Source organism: Sus scrofa, chromosome 14 (assembly GCF_000003025.6).
Source record: "Sus scrofa isolate TJ Tabasco breed Duroc chromosome 14, Sscrofa11.1, whole genome shotgun sequence".
Taxonomy (NCBI): Eukaryota; Metazoa; Chordata; class Mammalia; order Artiodactyla; family Suidae; genus Sus; species Sus scrofa.
Genome location: NC_010456.5, coordinates 47,059,769 through 47,073,065, shown reverse-complemented (window position 1 = coordinate 47,073,065; position 13,297 = coordinate 47,059,769). Strand labels below are relative to the sequence as shown.

At 39.6% G+C, this 13,297-nt stretch overlaps 1 long non-coding RNA gene across 1 annotated transcript in view; it reads left to right on the top strand.

The window, feature by feature from the left end:
- The window catches only part of LOC106505968, a 69,180-nt gene continuing 56,309 nt past the window's right edge, over nucleotides 427–13,297 (top strand). The window contains exon 1 of the long non-coding RNA XR_001300917.2: nucleotides 427–1,143. This is a non-coding gene — a long non-coding RNA (uncharacterized LOC106505968). The remainder of the gene's footprint in view (nucleotides 1,144–13,297) is intronic.

Genomic DNA, 13,297 nt, shown 5'->3' with positions numbered 1-13,297 from the left:
ATCTTGAGTTTCAAGACACTCTCTTCCCCGCACTGTTTGGGGAACTAAAGTCCATGGAGATTAAATGGCAGATCCTGGATAAGGTGAAAGGGGAGCTGAGGTCATCCCATGGGGACGCATACCCCCCTCCTCTTACCTCTTGGTCTGCTCCAGCCATTGATTCTGGCAGAACAGCTTAATGGCTGGACAAAACCTGACCCAGAAGATAAACGCCCAAAGCTCCCCAATCAACTCGGTGTAATACACAGATGTCGGCCTGACAAACTGCTTGGCAGCCAGTTTCCACTGCTGCATCCTCACCAGGACTGATTCCTTCCTTTCCACCATTACCTCAATTGAAAAACTACCTAGGTTCTCACTACAGTTCGCTCCACCCCTCCCACCCACAACTTCTGGTAAAAGGGAAATTTTTCATTGTCAGGCGCGGTGGGGGAAATGTTACCTAGGGGCCCCCAGTTCTCCTTCCCCTCAGCCCCGGCCTTCCCGCTGCTCCTCAGAGTACTTTCGGCCTTGGCGAAATACTTTCAAATCAAACTTAAAGCCTCAAAAAGAAATAAAAAGGAAAAAAACAAAAACAAAAAACAGGAGAGCCAACAACGCTCAAGAACCCTTTTTCTCTGGATTCCTTGCGTCTGGACAGCCCTCACCTCAGCGGGTCGACGCTTTCATGTGAAGGGGGCACTCAACCGTCTTTTCCGGCCCAAACCCGCCTCCGGGCTTATGAATAATCAACGAGGCTTTTTTGGGCGGGGCGATGCGCTTCATGAATAATTCATTATTTCTCCAGCTTGCCTGGGCGGCCCGCCCCTCTCGGTCTCATGAATATGCAAAAAGAGGCGAGCTGTGGCTAACACAACCTGGGCCAGCCTGGCTCCCTCTCCGCCCCGCCTCCCTGACCCGCGGGGCGGGCGGTGGTTACCAGACCACCTGCCTTCGGGCGGCCGGCGCTGCGTCTCTGATGCCGCGTTTCCCGCCCTTCCGAGGGCTCGCCGGGCGCTTACGGGCCTGAAGGACCCGCGCCGAGCTCGAGTCACCGCACGCGGACCCTGACTGTGCTGTCGGCTCGGGACCGCCCTGCCGGGGCACCATTTACGTCGAGGACAACCTTCTGCGGGCCTTCGAAGGAGACGCCTGCCCGCTGAGGTGAGGCGACGGCGGGGAGGCCCTCGCGGGCCGGGAGGGGCCTGGGTTGCAACCTGCGGGCCGTGGGGTTAGTGCGGGGCAAGGCCCGCGGCTGAGGGTCCCAAAGAGGTCCGAGACCCGCGCCTAGCGGCGTGGGGGAGGGGAGGCTAGCGCCTGGAGGGAGCGGGTCCGCGGGGAAGGACCAGGTAGAGTCCAGAGGACACAGGTTTCACAACTAAGAACGTCTCCACTTCTTCCCTGTAGGGACCCAACTTTGCATGATTTTTAACATTCATTGGTAATTAGGCAAATGAAACACCTTACACCGCCCATAACCTAGTCCCTTTCTCAGAAGTAACTCCGGTGCGAAGTCGGGTGCGGGTCTCCTCAAGCCCTTTCCCACGGGTTCAGGGACACATTTAGTATCTTGTGGAGTTTTTCAACGGTTTGTGGAGTCCCTTGAATCTCTGCAATGGGATTTCTTGAGACAGTGGATGAAGCAGCGCACCACTTGAAGCCTGTTTTTACCTTGTTTCCATAGCAAAGGAAAAAGAGATTCTAGTTACTAAAAACTTGATTTTATAACATAATGACTAAAACGAAACCTTGGGTAGCAAATGCCTTTAGCGCAAATTTTCTCAATCTCAGCAGTAATACCTTCCCCCTTCTAGTCTTTACAATCCAAAATGTCTCCAGACGTTGTCAGATGTCCCCTGGGGAGCAAAATCGCCCTTCCTCAAGAACTGCAGTTGACCATTGAACAACTGGGGACAGGGGTCAGTGGTACTGACAGTCTGCACAGTTCAGTATCTGCATGTAAATTTGCAGTCAGGGCCCTCCTTATCTGAGGTCGTTCATCTGAGATTTAACCAGCTGTGGCTCATGTAGAATTACTGTAGTATTTATTGAAAAAAATCTGTATGTAGGTGGACCCACGAAGTTCAAATCAATGTTGTTCATGTCAGCCATACTGCCTTAATTTCATACTTTCCAAAAGTAACAGCTTTTTAAACCAGCCATGTAGATGGTCGCTCTGCTCCAGCCCTTTCCAGCCTCAGCATTTACCTGCTTTCCACTGCTGGACCACTAGGCCCTCTGTGCTGGCGGTGCTCATTCTCATCTGCTTCCAGGTCTCAGCTGGGTCAGCTAACCACCACCTCTAAAGAGCCTACTCAATCATCTCTCTCATTATCACTCTTTCCTTCCTAGAACTTTTCCCAATCTGGATTTCATTTATTTGTTAACCTATTTTTCTTTCTTCACAATTTAGAATACAAGTAAGCTTCTTTAGAGGTCTGATCTATCCAGGACCATCCCAGGATCTCCAGTGCCCAGCACAGTACCTAGTACAGATAATCACTCAATAAACTTGGTGGACTAAACCAATAAATTACCCTTTCTTTTTCCTGAGAACTTCTGTGGAGTTTCACCTTTCCTATCCACGTCCCCTTGTGGACTCCTTTGTGACCTTTGTTTAAAGCTTGAATGGATGAATGAGCACTTAAGAGCTGTGGGCGAAGCCTTCACTTTTCCCACTGACTTATTCACTCTTTGAGGACTGAAACTGTCTCTTATTATGTTCATTGAAGGCATTCAGATTGTTAAATGAACTGGTCAGTGACTTAAGGAACAAAATTAGGTAATTAAAAATTGGTCGTGCTCCAAGGGGCTTTAGAAATTATTAAAGAACTTTATAGATGAGAGTTTAGGTAATTTGCTCAAGGTCCCCAGGCTTGTTAAGAGACCAGGTCCAAGTACAACCCATGGTCTCACACCTCTTATTTCAAGGCTCTTTTCTTATCTCCAGCCAGTCTAGTTTCTGATTACTTTTCTGTGAACCTGACTTAAGGCTCAAACACAAAAATCCCAAGCCCAAATCTTGTTTCTTATCAGCCGGAAGCTTTTGAGCTTGTACTCTTCATCTTTTGATTAAATCCACCCTGGGGATAAGGGCCTAATAAATTTAAAAGTGCTACATGATATTCAAACAATTTTCCATCTTCTTTTATACCTTTCAGTGCTATGAGATTAGAAATTGTCCCTGTCAAAGCAAAGTATCTTGTTTGTTTTGGAAGGAAAAAAAATGTACCTTGCGGGAGAAAGTGATCATTGTTTAGAAATCTCCAGATAACCAATTGCTAAAGTTTTGCCAAATCCTGTATCCAGTAGTAAAATAACATGTGAAACAGATGAAAATAGTGTGTGTGGGGGGGGCTTATTTGAGACTTTCATTGCCTGAAATTGACCTTTCTCTCTTTAGACATCTATGTTTCCTTTTACTCTGTATACCTGAAACAATTATCACTCTTCAGTAGTTTAGTTAGACCCTTGCTTTTTGAGAACTAAAGATCATTCTTCCCTTCTCAGTTAAAGAAAATTCAGGGTTCTTTTTTTACTTTTCTTGACCATGTTATATAGGCAGCATCTGGTTAATAGAGTCTTGTGGAGTCATGCTCTCAGCTTTTAGAATTTTGCAGTTTTTTTCTGAGGTATCTGACAGCACTCCACATCATAGGAAATAGAAATACCTTTTGTCTGAGTTATTGAAACTTTCCCCATGGAATTCAATTTAGCCCTGGAAATCTTCTCTAAAAGACAGTTTACTTGAAGGTTATCAAAATAGATATATTGCATATAAAATTTATTCCCAAGAAGACGTCTCTAAATCTTTCTCTCCAGCACACACAGTCATGATCCTGAATACAGAGAAAAGAGATTGGGGTGGAGGGAGCAACTCCTCTTAACATCATCATAACTTCTAGTCATCAGAAAGCTGATACCACCATACTTATTCATTCATCAAACATTTATTTTGCACCTACCATTTACAAAGCACTCTGCTTGGCATTGTGGGGACAGAGAGATAATGACTAGGTGTCTGACCTGTGGAAGTTTACAGTTTAGTAAGAGAGGGAGACCTGTAAACACATTACTCACAGAAAATAGTTTGCAAATATTAATGGAGGAATAAATGATATGATAGGATATAGAGAAGGAAGCTATTCATTCCGAATGGGGAAATCAAGGCAGCTTCACAAAGGAGGTGGCATTTTAGGAGGAGAATGTGTATATGTAATTTCATTTGCTCATTTTTTGTCAGTAATTTAGGCCACTTCAAATGAATAAAAGCAGACAGTCTGTCCACCACTTTAGACCTAGGAAAGAAAAGGAAATGTAAGTCCTTTCTTTCCACTCTGCAACAGCAAACTTTTGAAAGCTAAATGTTGCCTTTGCAATCCCAGGTGCCTTACTCATGGTTAAGAGTACCAGCTGCATTATTTTAAGCTCTCTTATTTCTGTGTTAGGTTGTTATTTTATCGTTATTTCCACTGAGGCATACGGTACCACGAGATTTTTTGTTGTTGTTGTTAGCGGTGTTTATGAATGTGACTCTGAAATCCTAGAATTTTAAGTATCACTGAGGAGAAAAGAGAGGCAAATAATTGAAGTTTTGAATCAAGCCTCTGTGTGTAAGTTGGATATACTGCCCTACTTATTTAAGGTCTTTTTTGGAGAGAAAGGCAATGACAAAGAATTGCCAACTTGGCTATAGCTTCTGAACTTGCTCCATTTTTTGGCTGCCAAAGAGAAGACAGTCAATATGAAATAAGCCTCATAAGGTCAAAACATGCTCCTGCTGCTTCTGCTCACACACTATCAACCTACAAAATATAATTCCATGTGTAGGTAACAGTTTATTATGGCATTCATGCCCACTTAAGAGTTGCCTATCAATTTCTGCATCCTTTGAATTGATCTTTCTGACTGGCAGAAGAATCTCCATGTGGGTCATGTGTTTCTGAGGAAAGCCTAGGGTTTCATGAATTGGAACAGGAAATGACAGGAGCTGTGAAAGGCTGCTGCCTACTTGAGTGCCTCTACTAAGAAATGATGTCAGGGAAGATACTGAATTCTCAGACATTGTAGAAATGTACTATGTGGCTATTTGGTTCTGTTTTTTGCTGACTGCAAAGTTTTTTTGACATGTAAAATGATGTTACTCCTCTTAATGTTTATTATTTAATAGAAAACGTTTTGAATGAAATAGATTTTAAACTGACTTTCTGTGATTGCTACTTGGTACATCTGTGCAGAGATCTGAGATGAGGTGATGTTCAAAATTTACCATTCTACTGACAGCCCATATTTTGAGGCCCTTTCTACACATTTTGATGCTTAGAAAATGACAGTTACCAAAAGTGGTCTAGAGCTCCTGTAATAACAGTCCGGTCTCAGCCCCATGAGGTCATTTTTTCCTGCCTTTAGTTTATACTAACCTGATGATAAATGTGTAAGTATACTAACAATCTCTGAGATGATCTCTAATAAAAGATTCAGAATATTTATGATCTTAGCATGAACTGAGTATAATAATACAAGACATCTGAGGTAGGCTTTTCTAACATCTCTCCTATTAAACAAAGAGCAGTTCCTTCCTACCAAGAGAAAGATAAACAACTGGAAAATTAGTAAGACAATTACACAAAAATTACCTACATAGCTTCAAAAAAGAAAGGGGGACAGAATTGCAGGAAGGCATCATTTACATCATTTGCTGTAACTTACACCTGGGAAAGATATACCAGAAAGCCAGATTTCTGTGAAAGTCATATTCTCAAGTGTTCCAGGGGCTTTGTTAAGCTCAGTCACATCAGTACATAGCACAGAAAGATGTACTGTAGTTAGAGGCATTGGGAGAATTCAAAGTATGACCTATCAATAACCTGTGGATATCCCCAGCTAACTTTTATTTATTAAAGAGTGACTAGATGTAGGATTTGCTCAATAAGCACATTGACTGAATGCATGTATGTTGTTAGAAGAGTCCAAAATATCCACATGATTAACTGGGCTATGTTCAAATTATGTGTAATAGATTCATCTTTGAAAAGATGCATTGAAAACTTCCTATTTCTGATGATCATTTTTCCATTTATCTAATTTGAAACTGTTTTATATGTTAACTTTTTATTCAAGTATAGTATACATACAGAAAACCATCCTCTTTTTTTTGAAGTATAGTTGATGTACAGTATTATATTAGTTTCAGGTGTACAACATAGTGATTCAAAATTTTAGATTTCACTCCATGAAGTTATTATAAAATATTGGCTGTATTCCCTATGCCGTACAGTATATCCTTGTAGCTTATTTATTTTGTACATAGTAGTTTGGACTTCTTAATCCCTTACCCCTGTCTTGCCCCTCCCTCCTTCCCTTTCACCACTGGTAACCACTAGTTCTCCATATACGTGAGTCTTATTCTGTCTTGTTATATTCATTCACTTATTTTTTAGATTACACATATATGTAATAATATATATTTGTCTTTCTCTATCTCCCAATGCCTCTATCTGACTTACCTCACTAAGCACAATACCCTTCAAGTCCATCCATGTTGTTACAGACAGCAAAATTTTATTTTATTTTTTTTACAGCCGAGCAGTCCTAGTTTTGTGTGTATGTGTGTATATCTGTATCACATTTTTTTTGTCCATATCTCTTAAAGGACATTTAGGTTGCTTCTATGTATTGGCTATTGTAAATAAGGCTGCTGTGAACTTTGGGGTGCATGTATATTTTTGGGTTAGTGTTTTCATTTTCTTCAGATATATATCCAGGAGTAGAAATACTGGATCACCTGGTAATTCTATTTTTAGTTTTCCAAGGAACCTCTATACTGTTTTTATAGTGTGTGCACCTATCTACATTCCTGCAAAGAGTGTACAGAGTTTCCCTTTTCTGCAGTGTTTCTTTACCAACATTTGTTATTTGTGGTCTTTTTTATAATAGCCTTTCGACAGGTGTGAGGTGATACCTCATTGTGGCTTTGATTTGCTTTCCTCTGATGATTAGGGATATTGAGCGTCTTTTCATATGCCTGTTGCTCATCTGTATGTCTTCTTTAGAAAAATACCTATTCAAGTCTTCTACCCATGTTTTAATCAGATTTTTTTTTAATTGAGTTGTCCGAGCTGTTTATATATTTTGGATATTATTGATCCAAAATTGATCATGTCATTTGCAAATATTTTCTCCTATTCAGTAGGTTGTTTTTTTGTTATCTTTGGTTTTCTTTGCTGTGTGAAAATTTTTAAGTTAAATTAAGTCCATTTGTTTATTTTTGCTTTTATTTCCTTCCTTAGATCCAAAAAAATAGTGCTACAATTTATGTCAAAGAGCATTCTGCCTATGTTTGCCTCTAGGAGTTTTATGGTTTCAGGTCTTACGTTTAGGTCTTAATCCATTTTATTTTTCTGTATGGTATAAGAAAATGTTTTAATTTCATTCTTTTACATGTAATTGTCCAGTTTCCCCAGTACCATTTATTGAAGAGACTGTCTTCTCCCCAGTGTATATTCTTGGCTTTTTTTGTCATAAATTAATTGACCATAAGTGTGTGGGTTTATTTTTGAACTCTATTCTGTTCCATTGATCTATGTGTTTTTGTGTCAGTACCATATTGTTTTGATTATTGTAGCTTTGTAGTATAGTCTAAAGTCAGGAACTATGATAACTCCAGCTCCATTCTTCTTTCTCAAGATTGCTTTGGGGAGTTCCCGTCGTGGCACAGTGGTTAACGAATCCGACTATGAACCATGAGGTTGCGGGTTCGATCCCTGCCCTTGCTCAGTGGGTTAACGATCCGGCATTGCCGTGAGCTATGGTGTAGGTTGCAGACGCAGCTCGGATCCCACGTTGCTGTGGCTCTGGCGTAGGCCAGTGGCTACAGCTCCGATTCAACCCCTAGCCTGGGAACCTCCATATGCCGTGGGATCGGCCCAAGAAAGAGCAACAACAACAACAAAAAGACAAAAGACAAAAAAAAAAAAAAAAAGATTGCTTTGGCTGTTCAGGAACTTTGCATTTCCATACAAAATTTGGAATTATTTGTCCTAGTTTTATGAAAAATGCCATTGGTATTTTGATAGGGGTTGCATGAATCTATAGATTGCCTTAGGTAGTATGGTTATTTTAACAATATTAAAGTTCCCTAGAGGCCTAGCAGTTAAGGATTTGGTGTTATCACTGCTGTGGCTCGAGTTTGATCCCTAGCCAGGGAACTTCCACATGCTGTGGGTATGGCAAAAAAAAAAAAAAAAACAAAAAAAACATATATATATATTCTTCCACTCTGTGAACATGTTATCTCTTTCCATCTCTTTGCTCTATGCCATCTTCAGTTTCTTTAATCAGTGTCTTATACTTTTTCAAGTACAGGTCTTTTACCTCCTTAGTTAGACTTAATCCCTAGGTATTTTATTCTTTTTAGTGCAATGGCAAATGAGATTGTTTTCTTAATTTCTTTAGTAACTTTATTGCAATGACTAAAATATATCCAACTGTTACTACTGTTTTTTGGGTTTTTTGGTTTTTTGCTTTTTAGGGCTGCACCTGTGGCATATGGAAGTTCCTGGGCTAGAGGTCTAGTTGGAGCTACAGCTGCTGGTCTACGCCACAGCCACAGCAATGCCAGATCAGAGCTGCATCTGCAACTTACACCACAGCTCATGGCAACACCAGATCCTTAACCCACTGAGTGAGGCCAGGGATCGAACCCACAACCTCGTGGTTCCTGGTCAGATTTGTTTCCGCTGCACCACAACGGGAACTTCGCAATAGATTTCTGTATGTTAATTTTCTATTCTGCAACTTTACCAAATTCATTGATGAGCCCTAGTAGTTTTTTGCTGGTGTCTTTAGGATTTTCTATGTATAGTATCATGTCATCTGCAAACAGTGACAGTTTTCTTTCCTTTCCCATTTGGATTCATTTTATTTCTTTTTCTTGTCTAATCTTATGGCTAGGACTTCCAATACTCTGTTGAATAAGGGGGGCATGTTGAAGAGTGGGCATTCTTGTCTTGTTTCTGATCTTAGAGGAAATATTTTCAACTTTTCACCATTGAGTATGATATTAGCTGTGGCCTGTATGGTATAATATTATCATATATGGCCTCTATTATGTTGATGTATATTCCCTCTATACCCACTTTGTGGAGAGTGTTTATCATAAATGAATGTTGAATTTTTTTTGATGGCTGCACCCAGAGCATATAGAAGTTCCTGGGCTAGGATTTGAATCTGAGCCACAGCTGTGATCAACAATCCTTTAACCAACTGTGCCAGGCCAGAAAGCAAACCTGCACCTCTGCAGCAACCTGAGCTGTTGCAGTCAGATTCTTAACCCATTGGGCCACAGCCAGAATTCTTATATGGATGTTGAATTTTGTCAAAAGCTTTTTCTGTATCTATTGAGATGATCATATGATTTTTATTCTTCAACATTTTAGGGTGATATATCACATTGATTGCTTTGTGAATATTGAACCATCCTTGCATCCTGGCTAAATCTCACTTGAGCATGGTTTATGATCCTATTAATGTGTTCTTGTGTTTGGTTTGCTAATATTTTGTTGAGGATTTTTTCATCTATGTTCATCAGTGATATTATCTGTAATTTTCTTTTTGTGTGATATCTTTGTTTTTGGTATCAGAGGGATGCTGGTCTTGTAGAATGAATTTGGAAGCATTCCTTCCTCTGCAGTTTTTTTTTTAAATAGTTTGAGAAGGACAGGTCTTAACTCTTCTCTAAATGTTTGGTAGCATTCACCTGTGAAACCATCTAGTCCTGGACTTTTGTTTGTGGGATTTTTTTTTATGTATTCAGTTGCATTACTGGTAATTGGTCTGTTCATGTTTTCTATTTCTTCATGGTTCAGTCTTGGGAGATTGTACATTTCTAGGAATTTGTTCATTTCTTCTAAACTATCCATTTTATTGACATACAGTTGTTCCCAGTAATCTTACAATCCATTGTATTTCCATGGTGTTGGTTGTAACTTCCCCCTTTTCATTACTGATTTTATTGCTTTGGCTCCCTTTTCTTTTTTCTTGATGAGTCTAGCTAAAGGTTTATTAATTTTGTTTAAATTATCAATAAACCAGCTCTTAGTTCCATTGACCTTTTTTATTGTGGGTTTTTTTTTTTAGCCTCTGTTTATTTCTGCTTGATTTTTATGGTTTTTCTCTTTCTAACTTTGGGTTTTTTTGTTCTTTTTTTTTGTATCATTAAATGTAAGGTAAGGTTGTTTGAGATTTTTCTTTGTTTCCTGAGGTAGGCTTGTATAACTATAAACTTCCCTCTTAGAACTGCTTTTGCTGCATCCCATAAGTTTTGGATTATTGTGTTTTTGTTTCCATTTGTCTCCAGATATTTTTAAATTTCTTCTTTGATTTTTTTCAGTGATCTATTGGTTGTGTAGTAGCAAATTGTTTAACCTCCACATGTTTGCTTTTTACAGTTTTTTTGCTTGTAGTTTATGTCTACTCTCAGAGCATTATGGTTGGAAAAGATGCTTGATAGGATTCCAATTTTCTTAAATTTACTGAGGCTTGTAGCCTAGCATGTGATCTATCCTAGAGGATGCATTTGGAAAGAATCTGAATTCTGGAGTTCCCACTGCGGTGCAGTGGGTTAAGGATCCTACTGCAGTGGCTTGGGTCACTGTGGAGACACAGGTTTGATCTCTGGCCCGCAGGAGTTAGGGATGTGATGTTGCCACAGCTCTGCATGAGATGCAGCTGTGGCTTGGATTCAATCCCTGGCCTGGGAGCTTCCATATGCCACGGGTGTATCTTAAAAAAAAAAAAAAAAAAAGAAAGAAAGAATGTGTATTATGCTGCTTTGGAGTTGAATGTTTTATATATATACTCCATTTAGTCTAACATGTCATCTAAGGAAGTGTTTCCTTACTGATTTTCTGTCTGAATGATCTGTCCATTAATGTAAGTGGGTTGTTAATATTCCCTATTATTGTGTTACTGTTAACTTTTCCCTTTATCTCAGTTAATATTTGCTTTATGTATTTAGGTTCTCCTATGTTGGGTGCATACATATTTATAATTATTACATCTTCCCCTTGGATCTGTCACTTCTTTGTCTCTTATTACAATCTTTGTTTGAAAGTCTGTTTTGTCTGATATATATATTGCTACCTCAGCTTTCTTTTGATTTCCATTTGCATGAAGTACTCTTTTCTATCACCTCACTTTTGATCTTAGTGAGTCTTTAGATCTTAAATGAGTCTCTTGAAGGCAGCATATATATATGAGCCTTTTTTTTTTTTTGTATCTGCTCAGCTACTTTGTGTGTTTTTATTGAAGCATTTAGTCCATTTACATTTAAAGTAATTAGTGATGGGTATGTATTTATTGCCATTGTTCATTGTTTTGGGTTGTTTTTGTAGTTCTTTTTTGTTCATTTCTTCTTTTGTTATCTTGTGATTTGATGACTGTCCTTTATGATTTGATGTTTAGATTCCTTTTTCTCTTTTGTTTGTGTATCTGTTATAAACTTTTGGTTGTGGCTACCATGAGGTTCATATATAGCAACTTGTATATATATGTAACCATTTTAAGTTGCTGATCTCTTTATTTCACACACATTTTAATTACCCTGCATTTTTACTCCCTGCCCTCCACAATTACTGTTTTTGATATCCTATTTTACATCTTTTTGTGTCTGTATCTGTTAACTACTTATTGTAGATCTAGATTATTTTACTGCTTTCGTCTTTCTTTATTTTTTATTCTTTTGGCTTTTTAGGGCCATACCCACAGCATGTGGAAGTTCCCAGGCTAGGGTTCCAATCAGAGCTGCAGCCGCTGGCCACAGCCATAGCCACAGTAATGCAGGATCCAGGCCATGTCTGCAACCTACACCTCAGCTTGCCAGAACCTTTAACAACCTACTCGGCGAGGCCAGGAATCAAACCCACATCCTCATGGATACTAGTTGGATTCTTTTTTTTTTTTTTTAGGGCCGTGCCCATGGCATATGAAGATTCCCAGGCTAGGGGTCAAATAGGAGCCATATCTGTGACCTACACCACAGCTCATGGCAATGCCAGATCCTTAACCCACTAAGCGAGGCCAGGGATCAAACCTGAGTCCTCATGGATGCTAGTCAGATTCATTTCTGCTGAGCCACAATGGGAACTCCCCACTTCCTCCTTCCTAATATGGGTGTATTTTATTTCTTTATCTTCCCTAATTGTCTGGCTCGAATCTCTAGCACTATGTTGAATAGAAATGGCAAGGGTGGATATCTTTGTCTTGCTCCTGACTTTAAGGGAAAACATCCATTCTTTCACCATCGGATATGGTATTCACTGGGGTTTTTTGACAGATGCCCTTTATCAGGTTGATGGGATTTCCTTCTATTTCTAATTAGTTGAATGTTGTCATGAAAAGGCGTTGGATTTTTTTTTTTTTCTTCTGCTTTTTAGGGCTGCACTTGTGGTATATGGAGGTTCCCAGGCTAGGGGTCCAATTGGAGCTACAGCTGTCAGCCTACACCACAGCCACAGCAATGCAGGATCTGAGCCACATCTGCGACCTTTACCACAGCTCATGGCAATGCCAGATCCTTAACCCACTGAGTGAGGCCAGGGATTGAACCTGCAATCTCATGGTTCCTAGTCAGATTCTTTTCCCCTGTGTCACAATAGGAACTCCAAGGTGTTGGATTTTAAACATATATTGCATACATGTTTTTTGTACATATATTGAGAAAATCATGTGGTTTTTGTCCTTTATTCTCTTAATATGATGTATTAAATTGATTAATTTTCATATGTTGAACCAGCTGTGCAATCTCAAGATAAATTCCCTTTGATCATGGTGCATAATCCTTTTTATGTGTTGTTGGATTCAGTTTGCTAGTATGTTTTAAGGATTTTTGCATCTGAATTCATGAGGATTATTGATCTGTAGTTTTCTCATGATATTTTAAAATTTGGTTTTGGTATCAGAGTAATTAACACTAGCCTCATAGAATGAGTTGGGAAATATTCTCTCTTTCTCTCTCTTTCTCTTTTTTTGGTCTTTTTAGGGCTACACCCATGGCATATGGAAGTTCCCAGGCTAGGAGTTGAAACAGAGCTGCAGCTGCCTGCCTACACCACAGCCACAGCAATGGGAGATCCAAGCTGTGTCTGCCACCTACAACAGCTGATTTCTGTTTCAATCCTTGTGCTTGCTACAGGCTTATTCAGACTTTCTTTTTCTTCTTGAGTCCATATTAGTAGTTTGTGTCTTTATAGAAATATTTCCAATTCATCTAGGTTATCTAACTTGATGGAATATATTTATTCATAAAAGTCCCTCATAA